Raw genomic sequence first — 21,529 nt, forward strand, 5'->3', positions numbered from 1 at the left:
GCGGTGGCCCCAAAGGGCTCCGTGGCTGACGTGCAGAGTGGCTTGTCGTCCCCTCCCGCATCAGCAACAGCGGTGCCCCCCCCTCTGACTGGGTGGGACGCCCCCCCATTACGGGGGCCCGGGGAGTGGACGCCGAGGGAACCTTATCCTCTTGGTCTCACTCGAAGAAACCGCTACCGAGAAACCCGAAGTGGCAGACAAACAAGAGTAAGAAAGGATTGCTTACACGACGAAGTCCCAGACAAGACTTCCGTCTTCCAGTCCCCTCCGTGCCCATGCAAGGAAGATGTGCATTACACGCTTACATTTACGTGTAACTTTCTCCGGGGCACATCTGTGCGTGTGAAGCCAGGTGCCACGTACTTACACGTGTTCCCGCTGAGAATTCACACGCCTCAGAATTTTAACAGAAAGGACCCCCAGGCCACTGTTCTGGAAAGTTGCGTAACCACAACGTGTGTTTGTAAAAGATAAAGTCCCTGCGTGGATGAACGTGGTGATTGTTGTTGGCACTGCCGTTGCCAGCTCGGCCCTCGGGCCTGTCCAGCCTGAATCCCTGGGCAGGACGCGGCAGGGCCCGGCGGCCAGTTACTTTAATTTATCCTCGTTTTACAAGAAAGCACACCCCTTTCCCTCTGTGACCTCAGGCCACGGCCTCAGCTTCGTCGGGGTATCACCAGGCGGGGGCTCTCTAGCAAGAGAGAATTCACCCCGAGGTCCCCTCCCTCCCCCCGTTGGGCCTGTGTCCCCGGAGTTCCAGGTCTGATGGGACAGCTTAAAGGGTCTCGTTGGGTGCCTTGACTGGGTTTTAGGTGGATGGTCTTGGGGTTACAGTTGGCCTCTGCATGCAGACACACACGGGGTCTGGTAGGAAGCATGTAATCACGTCACGGATTCTCAAACACAGTCCCCTGTGAGGGCTTTCGTCCCCCAGTCCCCAGGAAGTGGAGGTCCCCCCATGAGAGGCCATCAGCTTGTCCCCTGAGGGCCACAGACCTGCTGCGCCTGGACCCCAGCGGAGAGCCTGCATCTCCCACGCCTCGCGGCTCGGCCCGGCCACACTCGCCGGGGCCCGCAGTCCTCTCCCGGTCTCCAGCCACCGCATCGTCACCACCCTGAACCGCTCACCCTGCTGGCACCAGCGACAACTGGGTCCATCCTTTAAAGGACAGGAGGGGGGCCTTGTTACAATCATGCCAAAAAGGAATGTTCCCGATTCCCTTTGACCTGTGGCCGCTGTTTTGAGACGAGCTGTCCCCAGTCGGGTCCCTGTGCAGCAAGCGTGTTACACCCCCGGGCGCCAGATCTGGCCCACAGCGCCCGGGGAGGCTGGCGGCGGGGCCCCTCTCCAGCCCCGGTGCCGGGCATGGGGCCTCGCAGGTCACAGCCATGTTCTCAGCAGCGGTCCGGGGCACGACAGTGAAAGCACCGTGAGTCCCGTGTCACTGAGGGCTGCCATACTGGTTCTCTCACCCCCTGGACAGCCTCGGGGGAGAGCGGCATTGTCACCGGCACCCCTGTGCCACCAGCACCACATGGGGCAACAGAGGGGTTAAGTGACTTGTTCCCGGACACAGAAGGGACACATCGGGGGCTGGGGCACTAGCCGGGCCGTTTGGCTCCAAATCCCTGTCCTTCCAGGTCCTGGCTGCACCCCCCACCCCAGGGCCCAGCCAGGAGGGCACGGAGGAGGGGACGCGAAGGAGAAAGCAGCCGTTCGCTCCCGCACCGCCACGCAGGCAGGCCCTCCCCGTCGAATGCGTGGACGTGCTAACGTGAGAGAGGGAACGCTGTTTCCCGAGGCAGGGAGCCCTGTCGTCCCCGGGGGGGGGGGGGGGGGGCGGGCCCGGAGGCACATCTGCTGGGGGCAGCGTGGGTGAGCGGCCCGCCGCCGGCAGCTCTCGCCGGGTGATTGGTGGGCGAGCAGGTCTGCTCTGCGGGCCTCGGGGTCCCGGGAGCGCCGTGAGCACCGGAGCTGAGGTCCCCGCTGAGCGAGGTTGGGCCCCCGCCCTCCGGCTTCGCAGCAGGGGTGGCCCACGGGGCGGAGGCAGCGCCCACAACGCCCCCCTGAACCCGGCCGGCACGTGGAGCGCCCTGTTAGAGCCGAGGGCAAGGGAGCGCTGCCGGAGCCGGCTGCCCGCTGAGCTGCAGAGAAGGACGCCAATGGGCGGGCGCGGGCCCACCGCACGCGCCCCTCCTCGGGCTGAAAGCAAAATTAATCGAAGACGCCACGAGCTCCCGAGCTCTATAATTAAGCCTAAACGATCCTTAGACAGAAAGGGCGCTGGGAGCTGGGCGGGCAAGGTCTGTGGGTGCAGATATTTTTGCCCCTGGGTCTCACTGCCGCTCCTGTCCGGGGGACCTTGTGCACGCCTGGTCCCAGCTTCCCGCTGAGACACCTGCCGACCCAGGCCCGGCCTCGGCGGGGGGGGCGGGGGGGGGGCACCAGCTCCGAGGACACAGGCGCCCACCCCTCTCGTGCCGGATCCCGGCTCGAACCCCGGGCCTCCTGACAGTCCCTTCGAAAGGCCCGGTGCTTCGAGGTTTGCAAAGGGCCGCAACTCTGGGTGGCCTGCGAACGCTCCTCTCTGTTCAAGACCGGGAGCCTTCGTGTCGGCCGCACCTTCCCGCCCTTCTCAGTAAGAGCAGCAGCTCCCGCTGATCGGTGTGGTGCAGTCGGCCGGCGCCGACACGCCCGTTTCGTCCCGTGGTTCCTGCAGTCCCGTAAGACCCGCTGCCTCTCCCCGCTTCTCAGGTGAGGGGGGTGGGGGGTCAGGTCCAGGGGCCTGTCCAGCTCACACTCATCCGCGGGCACTCTGAGGACTCGGGCCTCCGTGTTCACTCTCCACGCCGCTCCCCCACTCCCATGGAACATCCTCCCCCGGTGAGATGCAGGTACCCTTCCAGGCCCTCCCGGCCACAGCTGCCCCTCGGGCAGGGCCAGCTGTCGGGCAGTGTCTGGGGGCTCTGCCCCCCCCCCCGCCCCCGGACGTGATCCGACAGGCAGACGGAGCTCTCGAGGGGCCCGGCCGCAGCAACCCCGGGCTGGGCGCCCGCCAGGGGTCTCTCCCCCAGCCCACGGCAGAAGGGAGGCCCTTCGGGGCTCTCCAGGGTCAGAGGCCAGGCCCAGGCCCCTGGCGCACCGTGAGGTTATCTGGCCCCAGCGGGTGCACGAGGCCTTGAGCGGACTGCTTTATTCCGGAGCCTCTAGCCCAGAGGTTTCTTCCTCTCTCTTTTTTTATAAGTGTATTCTATTGATTGTGCTGTTACAGTTGTCCCCTTCCCCCCTTCACTCCCCTCCGCCCTGCGCACCCCCTCCCACCCACATCCCCCCCTGTAGTTCACGTCCATGGGTCGTACATATAAGTTCTTTAGCTTCTACATTTCCCACACTATTCTTGCCCTCCCTCTGTCTACTTTCTCCCTACCATCCATGCTTCTTATTCTCTGTCCCTTTTCCCCCTCTCTCCCCCTCCCACTCCCCTGTTGATAACCCTCCATGTGATCTCCATTTCTGTGGTTCTGTTCCTGTTCTAGTTGTTTGCTTAGTTTGCTTTTGCTTTTCTTTCAGGTGTGGTTGTTAATGATTGTGAGTTTGCTGTCATTTTGATGTACATGTTTTTTATCTTCTTTTTCTTAGATAAGTCCCTTTAACATTTCATATAATAAGGGCTTGGTGATGATGAACTCCTTTAATTTGACCTTATCTGAGAAGCACTTGATCTGCCCTCCCATTGTAAATGAAAGCTTTGCTGGATAGAGCAATCTTGGATGTAGGTCCTTGCCTTTCATGACTTGGAATACTTCCTTACAGCCCCACCTTGCCTGCAAGATCTCTTTTGAGAAATCAGCTGACAGTCTGATGGGAACTCCTTTGTAGGTAACTGTCTCCTTATCTCTTGCTGCTTTTAGGATTCTCTCCTTCATTTTAATCTTGGATGAGGTAATTAGGATGTGCCTTGGTGTGTTCCTCCTTGGGTCCAGCTTCTTTGGGACTCTCTGAGCTTCCTGGACTTCCTAGAAGTCAATTTCCTTTGCCAGATTGGGGAAGTTCTCCTCCATTATTATTTTTTCATGTAAGTTTTCAATTTCTGGCTCTTCCTCTTCTCCTTCTGGTACCTCTATGATTCGTATGTTGGAACGTTTAAAGTTGTCCAGGAGATCCCTAAGCCTCTCCTCATTTTTTTTTTGAATTATTGTTTCTTTATTCTTTACTGATTGGATGTTTCTTTCTTCCTTCTGGTCCACACCGTTGATTTGAGTCCCAGTTTCCTTCCCATCACTATTGGTTCCCTGTACATTTTCCTTTATTTCACTTAGCATGGCCTTCATTTTCTCATCTTATTTGTGACCAAATTCAACCAATTCTGTGAGCATCCTGATTACCAGTGTCGTGAACTGTGCATCTGACAGGTTGGCTATCCGTTGCTTAGTTGTATTTTTTCTGGAGCTTTGATCTGTTCTTTCATTTGGGCCATTTTTTTTTTCTTGACGCGCCTGTTACATATGAGGGGTGGAGCCTTAGGTGTTCCCCAGGGAGGGGCAACCCAGTCACTGGGTTGTGATGCTGTATGTGGGGTAGGGGTCTGAGAGGGAAAAATGGCACTTGCTCCGCTCTCTGTCAAATTTTAGTCCCTTCCACCGCTTCCCCCAAGCAAACTGGGCCCTTCTGATGCTGATCCCAGGTGGGTGGGCTTGTGTACATTCTAGGACCCCGTGGGTCTCCCCAGTGAACTCTCCTGTGAGGCCAGGAGTCTCTCCCAGCACCTCAACCCCCACAGGTGTTTTCAATCAGTGTTTTGAGGCCTTATTTCCCCGAGCTGGGGCCCTGGGGTGCACGGTCTGTCTCGCTCCAGACGGACAGATGGATGGATGGACACAGAGATACAGGCCTGTCTGGCCTGCTCAGTTTTCGGTGGCGCTCCATGGCCTGTCTGTCCCTGCAGAGGTCCCGACGCCCGGATCCCAGCGGGGACACCACGATCGGGGGCAGCAGCACAGACTTGGTCACGTGGGAGCGCGTTAAAGGAGGAGGAAATGCCTCTCCTGCACCAGGCCCCTGCCCCCGGGCTGTCCCACCCCCCTGGAGCCATCTTGGTCATGGCCCCTCTCCCTGCCCACTCTGCCCAAGGCGGCCACGTCAGGACCTGCCACACAGCTTGCCTGCCTCCGGGCTGCTGCCCCGGCCCCTCCCAGCGCCCACACCCCATGCTGCGCCTGTCCCCGGGCAGGCCTCCACCACGGGCCCTCTGAGGGGACAGGTATTTTGCCCAACTGGGGAGGGGTCCCGAAGAGAACCTACGGGCCCTTCTCAGCAGGAGGCACATGAGCCAGGCCTCCAGGTGGCAGGCTGCACGGCCCCACACAGGGGCCTCCCCGCAGCCTCTGCTCCCGCGCTCCCTGCAAACCCAGACAACGCAGTGTGGTCACTGGAACACCCCAGTGTGCGGGGTCAGGGATGCCGGAGAGCGGGGAGCAGACCTCAGAGTCACAGCCACGAGGGCAGCGGACCCCCCAGGCGTGGGGAGGTTGGGGCGGTGTGGGAAGGGTTGCCGAGGCCCTGAGTGTCAGCGAGGACACAGGAAGGAGGGCGGATGCTTGGCCCCAGGCCAGGCCCTGGACGAGGGTGAGTCCAGCCAGGCCCCGGGAGCACCGTTTAGGGAGGCACCCACTCAGGTTTGTGCAGACACCCACGTGAACTTGCTGTGTGGGCCCTGGAGTCTGCCCTGGGCCTAGGCTGGTCTCACCCAGCCCCTGCCCTGCTGTTTTCTCCTCCAGAGACAGAGGAGGGGCCCTGTGAGATCCCTCCGCATGCTCTGCCTTTCAGAGGGTGTTTGTGCACCTACTGTGTGTCAGGCTGACCAGAGCGTCTGCTCACAGGGCCACGTGCTCACAGGGAGCTTTGGGGCACAGCACAGGGAGGCCCAGGCCCGGGCAAGTTCTCCCTGAGCCCCCTGTCTGCCCAGTGCCTCTCAGGCCCAGGACTCGGGGGAGGGTGGGGGGGGGTCACAGGGCAGCGGGCTGTCCAACTCGGAGCTCATCGCAGGAAAGGCGCCGGGAAGACGTGCCCGCACCCACGCAAACACAGGCAGGGGAGCGGGGGGGTCATCTCCCCAGCGGCCTGACACCCCCACCCTTCCAACCAGTTAGAATATGGCACTCAGGCATGAGCCAGTGAAATGTTAATTGGAAAAATAACGGGAAAAATAATACATGCACTTCAGGCTACGAACAATTTCATTAAACTGGGCTTTGAAAGCAAGACAGCCAATTAAATTATTTCCCACTTCACGCCCTCACGCACCAGAAACTACAGAAAGCTATGACTTCTAATTAGCAGGACAGAACGGGGGACCCTGTGTGTGCATCTGGGATGAAGAGGGGCTGAGGCCGGGCCCCCACCCCGGAGTGGGCAGGGCGCACACTCACGCGCGTGCATGCATATGCATGCACACACAGACATGGCACACACACTCACATACACACGCGGACACTCACAGGTGTGCTCACACACACACTGCAGCCATGTGCAAACACACACACAGACATGACACGCATGCTCATGTACACATGTGGACACACACAGGCATGCTCACGTACACACACTACCACACACTGCACCCATGTGCATGTGCGCACACATGCACACATACACAGGTGGGCTCACGTGCACACACATGCACACACGCACGTGTATACACACAGTGCACACCTGAATGCTCACGTGCGTGTACACACATGCATCAGGGACTAAAGACTCACCAACTGTCACCTGAAGCTGCCATAAAACACCTGCCCTGGAGCCACTCCCAGGACCAGCCGGAGGCGAAGGCCCGAGCGCAGAAAAGGAGACGGGCGCTCGCCGTGAGGGTGGCAGCTGGACACTCAGGTTCGGGATTTCTGCAGCCAGCGCAGCCCCGCCTTTCCCTCCCTCGTGAAGCAGGGGGCACTGCCCAAATACCTGCTTTGAAGGATGATGTCCTTTGGTCACTGTCTTAATGCCCATGTTACTGATGTGCTGCCACGTCCAGGTACCGGTCACCCAGCAGGACATGGCACACCCAGCCCCCAGACCCACGCGGCAGAGACTGGAGGAAGGAGTGGACAGAGGCAGGTCCCCCGGCGCAGAGCCCCAGACAGCCCATCACAGCGAGAGCTCTCCTTCCTGTCTCCCCGCCACACCCCCATCCAGTGGCCTGTCTGTCCCACCCACCATGGGCCGTGAAGCACTCCGGGGACTGTCCGGGCTGGCTGTTGGCTCACGGGGGGCCGTGCTGAAGAAGGGGCAGTGCCTGCTGTCCCTCTCTCAGTGCAGAGACTGGGCCCATCCAGGCCTCAAGTCCGGCCCCAGCCTGCTGAGTGTGGCTGCCCAGGGATGAGGAGCCCATCGGCCTGGACTTCAGTCACCTAGGGTGGCCTGGCCGTGGTTCCCACACCCTGCCCCTCCCTCCCTCCCTTTCTGGGTGGGGAACAGGGCATGCGTGTCTCCCCTCTGAGTGTGAGTGTGTGTGTGTGTGTGTGTGAATGTGCGTGCACACGCAGAGGCCGAAGACAAGCCAGCAGCATGCACAGAGCCACACTGTGTTCTCCACGGGCCCGAGTGCGTTCCGTATCAGACGCACACACGCACAGAACACTGCGACCGGCACACGCCGCCGCGCACACAGCCTGGGGGACCTGCGAGTGTGCACGGGCTGCTTTGCTGCCTGGACCCCCCACCGGAGTGCCTCTCTTGGCCAGCAAGTGCCATTCCCCACACACACACCGCCAGCTGCCCCGCTGCCCCTCACCCATGTGCGTCCCCCAAGCCTTCCTCCCACAGCCAGAGGGTCCCTGCGTGCCCCATCTCTCGGGTCCTCCTCTCCGATGGGTGCCCGTTCGGTCCGCAGGTGGCGAGAGCGGGGTGTTCCCCTCTCGGCCACATTATGTCTCAGTGGGGTCTGCAGACGGTGCCTTACCCCGCAGAAGTGGGTCTGATTGGGGGGATTTCGGGCACAGTCGTGGGCCAGGGAGGGACGTTCTTTCTTATGGGGGGGGGGTGGAGCACGTTTTTTAGAGCCCCCAAGTCGGAGCTGTGTCCCCACCCCGCCGGGGCACGAGCACAGGCCAGCACACCTGCAGACGCGCCGTCTCCATCACGTTGAGACTCCTCTCTTACAGGGGCCCTCGCTTCAAAGATGGAAATTTTAAAAAAAGGAACCAGCCAAAGGAACGGAAACATCGCTGGGGAACACGGCCTGGTTGCCGCTGTCAGCCGGCCATCCGGTCCACCCGCCCCTCCCACTCGCCGACCGCGCCCTCTCTGCCTGCCGCCGGGAGCCATGGAACGCGCTCCTGCGTGTCCTCTCCGTGGCCCCCCCACGACGTGTCTCCTTCCTTCCCTGTGACCCGCCTGGAGTCCCGCCGCTCGCCGGTGTGGTCCGGACGGGGAGCTGGTTAAACGCATGCGCGTGTGCGGTGGGTGGGTGGGTGGGTGGGTGGCTTCGGAGAAAGAGGAGCAGGAACAGCGCCCCCGTCTGGTGGCGCCCTGAAGGGAACACCGAGCTGGCCGAGAGCGCCTGACCAGAGCCTTCCGTCCGTCTGTCCGTCCGTCAGTCCGGGAACTCGGAGTCGGCAGCCTCCGGATGTTGCATGAGCTCAAGCGAGGCTGCACTTCACGTCTCTGGGACTGATCAAGCTACATGCAGTGTGTGTTCGACAACGACCAAGTACCTTTCCCGTTTAACTCCGTCCTTAAAGCTGCCGTGCCTGGCTCTCCGAAAAGCCTGGGAAAGCCTCCCGCACCAGTGCCTGTGGGACACAGGGGACAGAGGCAGGGCTCCTGCCCGGCCAGGAAGGGGTGCGCACTCGTCTCCCCGGTGGCGCACTGTCCTCAGCTCTGACTTAGCCTGTGCATGGGGGAAGGGGAACGTTCTAGAAACGCAGAGGGTACACTGTGCCCTTCTACCTGACCCCCCCCACACACACCGTCACTGCCACCCGGGCACCACTCAACGCCTCTGCGGCGCCACGCCTGCCTCCGAGGGTCTCGCTGAAATGTCCTGGGAGCCGGGGCTCCCGAAGGCAGCTGGGGCCTCCGGTGCGGCCCTCTCTCCCGCCAAGGCGCACCTTCAGGCGCTGAGGAGGGGAAGGGAGTTGGGTCGGAGAGCTCGGTGTGCACGTGGTTCTGAAACCCTGTGCGCCTACGCGACCGCCCTCCCTGGGCCCCGGCCCACCAGGGCCTCCTCCTGCTGCCCCGCCTCGCCCTGGCCCTCGCCCTGGCCGCTCTCCACGGCGGGAGCCGGCGCCTGCCTGGGGGGCCTGCGCCACCTAAGCAACTGCTGTCCTCTCTCCCGGGCCTTTCATTCAAGCCTCTCTGGCTGTGTTCACAAGAGACGTGACCCTTCCGTGGGGTCAGCAGCTTTCAGGGGGCCAAGGGCCGCTAATTCAGAGTGTCTGTCTCCCCCCTCTCCCCTCCCGCTCTGTTCTTACATCGACCTTTCTCTACAATTTTTTGACAGGACCCAAGACCGAGTCTAAAGACCTCCGCAGGGTCACTACATAGCCTGCCCAGAACTGCCCCGCACTCCCACTTGGATTCCCTGGTCACTCGGAATCCAGGGCCAGCCCCACGGACCTGCTCCCTGCGTCCAGGTGTGTCCCAGGCCGGCCCAGGCCGCGCTCTGGGGGCCGGGCTCACTTCCCAGTCAGGACTCACGCATCTAGCGTCCTGGGCCCCTTCTCTCCTGTCCTCCTTGTCCCTGGAGTTTTTTCTTGCAAGAAATTCCTTACAAGAAAAAATTCCTTCCACCCTTCCCTCCCTCTCTCTCTTTCCTTCCTTCTCTTTCTTTTTGTCCCTTTTCATTTTAAAGGCTACAAAGCTACCCTTCCTCCCCCTCCCCCACCCTCACTCTCCCCTGCGCCTGTGTAGACAGCAGCATACCCCAGCAGCTCCGCGGGCTCCGCCCGAACGCAGGGTCTCCCGCGGGTGCTGGGCCTGGACTCCCCGGGTAAGCGCAAAGCCCAGTGCCTCTGGGGCCCCACGTTGGTCCAGAGCCTCGGGGACGTGGCTCGGTGCCGCTTTGGGGGGTTGTATTTCACAGCCCCATGAAGTCTGCTTTCCACTGCTGGCTTCTGGGGAAGCAGTAAGAGGGGAGCCCCACTTGCTCCTGCTCTAAATAGACAGGTACCTCCCTCTGCGAGCCAGGGGGAGTTCAGGCCCCACCCCGGCAGTGGGCCCGGGCACAGAGTGCCGGCCATGCCGGGTAGTGACGCTTCTTGGTGCGGAGGGGCCTGAGGCCTCCCTGTGAGCCGTCTGAGGCCGGGAGGTGCACTCACGTGCAGGCCAGCGGGCCCGCAGGCCAGGGCAAGCCGGCCACCCCGGCGGGGCCGGCGGGTGCAGAAAGGAGCCAGGAGCCTGGGACCGGGCAGACGGCCATCAGCGTGACACAGCCAAGGCCGGTGTCCTCCCAGGAGGCGAAGCGGATGTTTTATTCATGGCTGTGGTTTGAAGGGGCTTGCTCATGACTCACAAATTATTCACGAGCTGCTTTCTATTTTTAATGCAAATTACAAGGGTGCTTAAAGGGGTGGAAGCGCTATGTCCTCCCCCGTCCCCCGCCAGCTCTGGGCTGTCTTGGGGCAAGACTGTCCCCATTCCAGGTGCAGAGCCTCTGCCACCCAGAGTCCCGTCCCACTGTGCAAAGTGTGGGTGAGACCTTTTTCCTCTCCCGGCCAATCGGGAGGGCCGAGCACCTGCCCCCCAGGCCCCGCCTCTCCTGCCACTCCCACCTGCCCCCCAGGCCCCGCCTCCCCTGCCACTCCCACCTGCCCCCCAGGCCCCGCCTCCCCTGCCACTCCCATCTGCCCCCCAGGCCCCGCCTCCCCTGCCACTCCCACCTGCCCCCCAGGCCCCCGCCTCTCCTGTCACTCCTTGCTCCCACCGCTCAGAGAACCCAGGGGCTGCCCCCCACCCCACACCCCCACTCAGGCTTGCTGCACTGAACCCCCCACCTGCAGACTCCCGGGCCTGCAGGCTGTTCCGCGTCAGCACTTGGAAGCTGGGGTCCGGAGAGCCTCCTTCTAACTCGGCTCTCGGAGCGCTGCGTACACAGAGCGGTTTAGGAAGCACCGAGCGCATCCCGAGGTTCTCAGACTTCAGCACATAGTGGGGTCACCCGGACGGCTGACAGCGGAGCCCCACCCGAGGAAGGTTCAGCCCAGCGGTCTAGGGCCTGGGGGTCTCCAGCCGGTTCCTGGGTTGTGATGACGCTGCTGGTCTGGGGACCACCCTCCGAGGGTCACCGTTCTAGTCCATCGCCCTCCTGGGGATGGCCGAGGCCTGGGCGGGGGCCAGGTGAAGGCCCCACAGCAGCTCGGGGCAGCGCCTTACCTGCCCCAACGACCTCCTGGCCCCTGGTCTCTAGACCACCGTGACTACTGCCCCCCGCCCACCCCACTCCCGAGCCTGCTCCCCACCCGCGGCCGGCCAGAACATGGCTGGAGCAGTGACACAATTCAAACGTGACAGCGTTAAGAAAAATGTGCCGAGCCCTCCTCTTCGACCCTCATTCTAGAATTCTCCGAAGGCCCGCAGAGGCACGTGCGCTACAGAGGACGCTGCCTGCACTTCCTGACCCCACAACCCCCCGGGGCTGCAGAGACCCAGGCACCCCGCCCCCTGGGAGCTGACGGGACCCAGGTTCAAGGACGGGCAGGTCTGGACAACGTTGGCGTTTCTGGGAAATCAGAGAGGGGGGCAGGGCGAGGTCCCTGGGGTGGACGGGAGTAAGCAGTCGGCCTGGCAAGAGGGGAGATGCTGACTTAGCAAAGGGACCGAGAGGAGAAGCTGGCAGGGGACAGGCCCAGCAGCCGGGGATGTCCTCTTCAGTCTGTGGGGACAGCACCTTTGCCACAGGATGGGGCGCAGCGGGAAGGGAGGAAGAAGGACGTCCTGGGCTTTGTGGGGTGGGGCAGGACAGAGAACACAGCAGAGCAGGTGGCGCTTCACGACGGTGACCGCGGCGTCGGCCCCCAGACCATGGCTGCGCCGGTCAGCAGGGACGAGGGAGGACCGGGCAGGCCGGCAGAAGGTCAGTGAGGTTCCTGAGGCGACCCTGCAGGCGGCCTGGAGGAGCGGCCCCACCGACTGGAGTCTCCTCCTGCTTAGCGATGCATCGGGGTCGGGGAGGGGTCGCCAGATAACCTGCCCCGTCTCAGAGCCAGCGACCCTGCGCTTTCACCTCCTGCCCTGGGCCTGGCTGTGCCTTGGAGGCGGGGCCGTGGGAATCGGGCCCTCTGACCGGTGGGAGGGTCGCAGGGCGCCCCTGCCCCAACGAGGTGCACATCGGTCATCCTGTGACTCGGGGCCTCTGGTGTGAAAAGCTCCATCTCAGAACTGCTTAAAGTAAAAACCAGTTTGAAAGTAAGTGATGTATTCTCTTCCTTTGTGTCCCTAGAAGGGGCGGGAGCCCGCAAAGATGAATGAGGACGCTGGGGGAGAAAATGCAACGGCCCCGGGCGGCGGGGGGCGCCGGCTGGGGCCCAGCGCGTCTGCAGGCCGCAGCGCTCGGCCGCCGGTGAACACGGCCTTGGGCGCCCGGGATGTTCTGGTCCAGGGGCCAACACTTCTCTGTGAAGAACGGTTCCGTACAAAAAGGCTGTGTCTTGTCACCCACCGGCCATCCTGGTGCCCACGCGGAATCCTCTCCTGTGGGTCTGTCCCGCCGACCATCAGGGCGGCGTCCTGCCCCGCGCGGCGCCCGGCGGACGTATGGGCTCACCATGCACGACACGTCGGTGCCCGGACGAGCCCCCGAGCGCGTGGAGGTGCGCTGCGGCGATCGCTCGGCACTCGCCGGGAACCAGGCTTCCACGACCCGTGGAAGAGCGCCTTTCGGGTGGCGTGGAGATATCCCCCAGAGCACACACACACACGCAGCGTCACACACGACTTCCCTTGCCGGGCTCAGGGGCCGCCCCCGCCGGTACTCTGCAGCGCCCCCGCCTGTCCAGCCCGGGTTACTGCCGTGCACTGCGGCCGCTCCTGCCAGGGGCGTCCCAGCTCTCGGCGTCTCTGGGCCGCACTGGAACACGAAGAGCGGTCTTGGGCCACACGTTACATACAGTGCGACACGTCATCACAAACACATCTCAGAAGGTTTTAAGTAAATTCACGGTTTTGTGTGGGGCTGCATTCACAGCCCTCCCGGCCTGCATGCAGCCTGCGGGGCCGTGGGCTGGACACCCCTGCGGGTTTGCACCAAAGATGCCTCCTCCCCAGATTCAATCTTCGTGCTAACAGACAGCCGTGACCCTCTCGTATGGACGTCTCTCCCACCCGCTGGGAGTCCCCCTCGTCTTCGTGTCTGTCCTGAACTTGTCGGCACCACCAGAGCAGGCCCACGTCTCGGGGTCAGACTCACACTGAACAGGGCTGATGTGAAGAATCGCAACACAGATTGGTCCACTTACAAGAGGCCTGGTTACTGCCCCCGTGACCCCCCAACAGGCCCCTGGGAGGGACCAAGCCCAGCTGGGGTCACTGGTGGGGCTGGCGGCAGGATGCGGCGGGCGGGTCCTGTGGGCAGGGACGGCAGGCGGAGGTCACCTCCGGAGCACCCACCCCCACCGCAGCAGGACCTGGCCCAGGGGCTGGAGAGGCTCTGCACGAACTGGCCGCACCCTCAGCCTGACTGTGCCTCGGTCTGGCCCTTGGGGCTGGTCTGATCGCCGAGTCTCAGTGCCCTGTGCTGTCCGCAGAGCCACAGGAACCCACTCTGCTTCCGTGTCCCCAACCTGCTCTGCCCCCGCACCCTGGTTTAAGAGCCCCGTTCTCGTCCTGAGAGGGTTTCTGAGGAGCCAGGCTGGAATCCCACATGCAAGTGAGTCAGCAGGCCTTGCTCGCCCTCCTGCCTCAGTCGCCCCGGCCCCTGGCAGCTCCCCTGTCACTTTGAATGCTGTGCTCCAGCTCCCCGAGGCTTAGCCTGCCCACGCCTCCGCAGCGCCTCTAGCCCCCGTGGACCAGGGCTCCGGCGAGGGGCGGGGCCCCGCGGGGCCGGCAGGCGGCAGGGAGTGAGGCTGAGAGGGCCTCCCGGGAAGAGGCCACCTGTCACCACGTAATCTCAGAGCTTTCTCTCTCACAGGAGTCTGCTTGAGGCTTTTACCGAAGCAGATGAGGAAAACGACCCGCTTCCTGGCGTGGCTCCTGAGCCCAGCTGAGACGCAGCCCCGAGCGGGGGGCAGGGGCCGGGGGCCGGGGGCGGGGTGCTGGCCGCACAGCTTGTGTTGCCCCTGCAGAGACAGAATGCGGGACCCCTTCTTCTAAACGTGGGGTAAAAGGCAAAAAAAATAAGGCTTTTTCCTTTAATAATATTGCACTACCTATAAACCACAACACGTATAGGTGACATATGACAACGACATACATTGATTTTTAAAAAAGATTTTATTTATTTCCTTTTAGAGGAGAGAAGGGAGGGAGAAAGAGAAACATGGATGTGAGAGAGAAACGTCCATCCACACAGATGAGTCCACAGCAGTGATTCACACCTGCATTCACACCTGAGGCCGTGCGGGGTCCTAGGAGCCCTCTCCCGTGTACTACCTGACACCCACGGATATTCTTAAGGAAAAACGGTAGTAACCGCCCTGTTCTCCCCACCCCACGTGATAACTGCCCTTGTCCAGAATCGCCGTGTGCCGGGCACTGCTCTCGGGAGGCGCAGGTGTTGCTGGCCCTCGCCACGGCCCTTGGAGACAGGTAGGTGCCACCGAGCTCGGTGTTGGAGAGATGAGGGAGCAGAGGCCGGGGACCTGGGCCTGAGACGGGAACATCCAGGATTTAAACCCCCGCGGCCTGGCTCAGAGTCTGGCTCCTCCCCTTGCGCCACAGGTCTCTGAGCGCGCCAGATGCCGCCGGCCTCAGGGCCGTTGCCCAGGCTGTTGCCCGCATCGGACACTCCCCTCCTGCCCCTCCCACCTCCGAGCCAGCCGCTACTCCTCCGTCAGGACCCTGAACCTCCCCTGGCTGCCCCGCAGGGCTGACCCGGGCCCGCCCCTTGGCCGCCCGGGGGGCGGGGCGTGCCTCTCCTGCACCCACGTCACTCCCGCTCAGGGATCTGTCTCCACCCGCCCACACCAGACCCAGGACCCTCGCGGAGGGTCTGTGTGGCCTCCCCCACTGTAACCCCGAGACCGTGCGCGCGGGGTCCGCACACTGCTGCCGCTCAGAAAAGCACTGTTGACAGTAAACGAAGAAGCAGAGTCGGCGGATAAACTGCCTGAATTCAGCAAACAGTAAACTGCTGAGTTCGAGATCCGACCCTCCTGACGAAATGGCTGACACCTCCTGTTTCTGCTGCGGATCTGCCCAGGGTGAAACCGGATCCCCGATCCCATCAGCTGCTCCTGGGCCGCGCCCGTTCCTGCCCCCCTGACTGCCGCCCTGCTGGGCCCCCAGCCCGTGTCCCCCCCCCCCCCCCCCCCCGCCCCCAGGCACTGCCAGGATGACCTACAAAAACAGACCCCACCAAGCCATCTCCTGACACCCCTTCCACGTCCCCGCCTCCCCCAGGGTGACCGCCCGCTCCGCGGTGGGCTGCTGCCGCCCCGCCCCCAGCCGCAGGGGTGCATTTTACAACGTGGAAGTAACACCGCAGTCGGACACCACAGCGCAGGGCAGCGGGAAGATGCTGAAGTCCTCTCGCAGGCGGGAAGTGGGGAAATTCTAAACGCATTGGTTTTCCGTGCTGACCAAGTCCTATCGGGCTGGCAGCGGACAGATCAATCTCGTCATTTCCACTTAATTAGCCCCGAAGCTGCTGGCCTGGGCATGGTCCCTGCCGAGCCAGCACAGGCCCTCCCGCCTCACTTCCCTCCGCATTTGTCAGCGGGCGCTGTCACCGGTCCAGGGTGCGGTCCCAGTCCTGCAGCCACGCCCCCCGGACTCCTGCAGCCACGCCCCTGGACTCCTGCAGCCGCGCCCCGGTTCCTGTAGCCACGCCCTGGGCTCCTGTAGCCACACCCCTGACTCCGGTGGCCACGCCCCTGGGCTCCTGTAGCTACGCCCCTGCCCTGTAGCCACGCCCCTGCCCTGTAGCCACGCCCTAGGCTCCTGTAGCCACACCCCTGGGCTCCTGTAGCCACACCCCTGGGCTCCTGTAGCCACACCCCTGCCCTGTAGCCACGCCCCGGGCTTCTGTAGCCACGCCCCGGGCTCCCGCAGGTGGCCCCTGGTCACATCTGTACAGCGAAGCTTCTCTCGCTCTGCCTCCCCGAGGAGGCACCTCTCTCCCCACCAGGCTCGGAGTTCTGACGGGGCGGAAACAAGGCCCGCTCATCCTGTACCCCAGGATCTGCATGGAGCCAGAACCCAGTTAATGTTCAATAAATGACATCACCTCCTCGAGTGAGGCGCGCCAGAGCCAGGCTTAAGACTGAAGCTTAAACTGCTCGCCCCGCTCCACCCCCTGGGGAGGGGCCCGTGGCCCGAAGCCTCTCCAGCTTCTCTCCGTGGGCAGGCGCACGGCTCACTGTGCCCCGCCGTCCCGAGCTGAAGCCGCGCCCGGGTGGGTACCCACGTGACAGCCCCTCCCAGGGCCACGTGCCTCAACGCCTCCTCGGGCTGTTAAACAAAGAAGTAACCAGCCCAAGGTGCGCTAGCCTAGGGGGCGCTCCGCGAGTCAGAGGACCATCCTGACAAGTGCCGTGGGGTGCCGTGTCTGTGGGTCCGCGGTCTGTGGCGGTCCTTGGGGCAGGTGGCCCACAGCCTCTCCCTGATCCTAGCCCCCCCCCCGGGGATCCCCGTGGCCAAGGACAACCCCACTGGGCTCCCGACCTGAGGCCAGCCCCTCCGTGGAGGCAGTGGGCCCTAATCCCTCTCCCCCACTCTAGCGGTGCTCCGCAGTCGCTCCTGTATCATTCCGTTTTGCTCTCTTCACCAGGTAACTTGCAACATTCTACAGCAGCACTGTAATAGCTCCAAATTAAACACACACACACACACACACACACACACAACTTGACCCTGTCTCTCTCCAACTATACTGTCACCACAAACTTGAAATTGTCCCATCCTCACTGTCCCCACCCCTCTCATCCTCTCTGATTGGGCTCGTCCACCACACTGCCCCAGAACCGTGCTAATTAAGTCACTCAGGAAAGAAATACATTGTAACTAAACAGAACTCACCTGGGGACACGGGACTATTTCCCATTTACAGACTCTGCTCGCATAATTCTGTACAGTAACAGATTCTGTTGATATTTTAAATAGAAACAGAAAAAAAATATTTGAGGGAATTCACACAGCGTTTAATCTTAAAAAATTCCCAGCAAATTAAAAGTAGAAACAGAAGGAAACTGTCTTCTTTTTGAAAACAAAATAGAATCCACCCAAACTTTATGGCATGCGCGGCGCTAAGTTGTGAAGTATTAGAAGCACGCTCATTAAAGTCAGGGACAAGACAAAAATCCCTGCTTTTGTCACAAATATAAGTAGTCCAGGTCTTTCTTTGTGCAGCGAGGCCAGAAAAGAGAGAGGATTTGGGAAGTAAGGAACAAGACTTTCACTATTTACTCGTGACATAATTTCCTACACATAAAACCCAGAAAAGAAGAGAGAATGACAAGATTTAGAGATATTTTTAATGTTTTTCTTTAATGCACCTCTATATTAAAAATAATTCTTCCAAAAAATAGTTCAAAGGTATATGATCTTTAAAAGTAAAGCATCAGCAAGATGGTTTGGATATAATTATAAAGCCTAATTTAACGGCATAAAGGAAGGCTGGGTAAATCGAGTGAGGTACCATAGGTGGTACATGTGTGGGCATTTTGGTTTTATTCATGCATGGGAAAGTTCAACACATTAAAGATGACTAATTCTCCCCAAAATCAATCAATACAGTCAATGCAGTCCCAATCAAAATTTCAACAAAGTTTTTGGCCAAACTTGGTAAGTTAATGCAACCATTTATATAGAGGAGAAAAGGGTCAAAATAACCAGGACCATTTTGAAAACAAAAAAATGAGGAGGGAACTCGCCCTATCAGATAACTGGGTATAACACAACAGAAATTAAGACAGCGTGGAAGGGTGGAGGTTGCTTACTCAATATCCATCCCCCCTTGCTCCTCTTTAACAAAATTCCGATGTGTTCCAATTTTGTTCAGGTTGGAGATGAGGACAGTTGAACTAACTCGCCTTCGCAGCCTCTCTTGCAGCTCTAGGCCCACGTGGCCCAGGTCCAACCAGAGAGACAAGCCACTGGGCGGGAGAGCGTGCGCTGTGCTGGAGAGCAAGGGGCCGAGCTGCAGAAGCGGGCCCTTCCCCTCCGCCTCTGCTTCTGCTTCCTCCATGGAGGTGCCCAGCGCCGTGGCTGCGAGGAAGGACCGAAGCCAGGGGGAATGGGGGCGGGGGCCCGGATATGCCTCTCATTTTCTAAATTCCACGTGTTGCTTCCCTTTCCCTCCTTCTCTGTGTTATCCTCCTTCCTGCTGACAGTTTTCACTTCCCTTTCCACCCTTCTCACCCGTTTTTCTGTTTCTCTTTTCTCGCTTCCCTTTCTTTCTTCCATATTTTTTTCCTTTTCCTTTCTGGTCCTTTTCTGCTTCCCTTTTGAAACTTTCCTTTTCTTACTTCACTTTTATTAATTCCTCTTTCTCATTTCCCTTTACTGTGTTTTGTTGCTTCCTTTTATTTATTTATTTTTAAATTTCCTTTTCTTGTTTCCTCCTCTTACTTCCCCAGTTGCCTATCTATCTATTCTTTCTCCACTTTCATGCCTCCCTATTTTAAACTTTCTCAAGTTTTCATCCTTCTTCGTGCATCTGGTTCTTTTCCACCTTACTGATACATAATTGATAATGCACTGGGTGAGTTTACGGTGTACTGTGTGGTGTTCGACACACTTGTAGATTGCAAATTAATGACCACCGTAGCATCAATTAACGCCTCCCTCGCGTCACGTAATTACCATTTCTTTTTTTGCTTCGTGAGCAACTTCGAAGACTGCCACGCCACGCTGCTCACTGTAGTCGCTGCGCTGTGCACCTGACCCCCAGGAATTGCCCAACAAGTCACTGCACACTTCCGCCCTTGGACCGACACCCCCCTCTTCTCCACCCCCTCTAACCGCGGGTCACCCCCACTGCACGCTGTTGCTACGAGCTCAGCATTTTTAGATCCCACACAAAGTTACAGTCTGTGCATTACCTAATTTAAATCATTCACAACTCTGCGAAGTGAGGTCTGTTTGTCTCTCCACCTTCCAGACGGAGAAACCGAGCTCGACTCAAATCCGTTCTTCTGAGCGATGCGCCGATTCCAGAGATTCGCGCGTGCGCATTCTCAGCCGGGCGTTCGGGCACAGACGGCCCTCCCCAGGCAGAGCCCCAGAACGCTGGCCCTGGCAAGGGTCGTAGAGCCCACCGGCTCCCCCGTCTGGTCTCACAGGTGAAGGACGCACGTGGCAGGGACGGCATCTGCCCGAGATCACGCAGCTGGCAAGAGGCAGAGGCGATCCTGGAGGCGAGTCCCCTGCAGCCGGGGTGTGTGGCTTCTGCCACTTGCAGTCCCATTAAAAACGTCATCTGTTCTCATCATCCACGAAAGTAACATCTTCATCATCTTCGCCCCGCAGATGAAGAATCCCGATGGTTCAGGATGCTCGGGCCCGCCGGCTGCTGACACAGCCCACCTGGAGTGAGCTCGGCCCTCCTCGCCCTCCCCCCGCCCTTCCTCTGTTCCCCCTGCTGTCTCCCACCGCATCGCCCCCTCCGCAGGCTGGACCCCCGGCCCCAGACCGCCCCGCCCCCACCTCTGCTGGGGACCAAAGCTGCTCTGTGGCCGAGCGGAAGCACGAGAATGTTGTTCGAGCTGCGAAGGAGCGGATGGTCATGCACATGCAAACACAGACAGCCCACGCAGGACAACTGCCCTGACTCAACTCAAACCGCCCCCCCCCCCCACGAGATGGGCGGAGCGGGGTCAGATGCCCCCTGTGCTGCCCTCCCTTCAGCCTCCACCGGCCCGGCCCACCGTGCCACCTTGGACCCAGCCGCAGTCTGATCACACTCGAGGCCATCGGGGCAGTGGCGCTGGGCAAGGACACTGCCACCTCCTGAGCTGTCACTGCCCGAGGTGCCCACGTCCGTCTCTCTGCCGCCAGCAGCTACCAGACTCACGTCCCATGGGACCGGGGAGAGGCCCGCAGACCACACAGGCGCCGTCCCCCGTGGGTCACCCGTGGGAAGGTGGGCTTAGGCCCCTCGGGGAAGAGCCTGGCTCGGGGAGAAAACAGCTCTCTCTGCTCCCAGCTCTCTCTGCTCCCTGGTGCTTCCTTGCTGGTTGCTAACCCTGGTGGTCATGCCCATCGGGGGCTCAGACCGCCCCCCAATAAAAGGCAGAAACCGCTGGGAGGAGAGTCTCTTTCCTTGTTCAAAGCTGACCGGGTGGACACAACGCCCGGCCCCCCCCACCCCGGCCCCAGTGCACCCCCTCCCTCCCCCGGGCCGTCCTTCCAGTTGCAAACGCCCTTGTCGCCCCGGCAAGCCCGCTTGGGCGTCCCATCCGTGAACGGCGCAGGGTCAAGATGGGTACGGCCTGGTGCCGGGAAGTGCGGGCTGTCCCACTGTGGGCACAGGAGGTGGGCACCCAGGAGGGAGGTTCGAGGCCACGTCGCGGCCTGCACAGGAGCCCGCAAGGGCACGTCCTGTCCTCCCCTCCCCGACAGCAGCCGCCATGGGTTCTCCATGCCCGCATTCCCGCCCCCCTCCCGCCCTCCCCATCCAGCGAGGGGCTGTCCTTCCCTCCCCTCCCAGGACCTGGACGTAAACCCTTGACCTATAAAATGTGAGGGTGACACGTGACTGCAGGTGGCACGAGACTGCCAGTACTGACGTGCTCATTTCCACCGTGCACCGCCCCCCCCCCCCACCCCACACATAGCGAATGCTCTAACTGGCGGGAGCTCAGTCGGCGCAGGCCCCAGGCGAGGAGGAGAGAGCAGGTTCCCGCCGGCCCGAGGAGGACTTGCTGCCTGGGTCGAAGTTCAGCCTGGTCCTCGCGAGTCTCCGAGGCCCAGCCTGTCGGTTGCTGCAGCAGGACACAGCCGACCAAACGCTGCCAGCCGGCCCAAGAGGCCCTGCCCCCATCGGGGCCCCCACTCCCCAGGCTGTTTGTCGGAACAATTACGAGGCCCCTGCTCTCTAGCCGGGACGCCCTGCTTACCACGCACCAACTTGCCAGCCCCACCCGACGAGCTGGGCCTCTCTCAGGCCATCCCCTCCCCACAAACCCCCCAGCTGGTAAACTATGGTCAGCCAGTCACCCCACTTCCGGAGGCCCCCCTGCCTGAGCCGAGAGAAATGGGCCCTCCTGTGAGTTCTGAGAGCCCTCCATGGGCCCTATGTGGGTGTTTATCTCACGGAGTTTCCCAAACGGTTCGGTCACTGGCTGTCTGTGTCCCCACTGGATTGTGAAGCCATGAGAAAGGGCTTTGGGTCTCGGTGGCCCTGGTGACCGTCACAGTCGATGGCCACCATGTACA

Source organism: Phyllostomus discolor, chromosome 14, assembly GCF_004126475.2.
Source record: "Phyllostomus discolor isolate MPI-MPIP mPhyDis1 chromosome 14, mPhyDis1.pri.v3, whole genome shotgun sequence".
Classification (NCBI taxonomy): Eukaryota; Metazoa; Chordata; class Mammalia; order Chiroptera; family Phyllostomidae; genus Phyllostomus; species Phyllostomus discolor.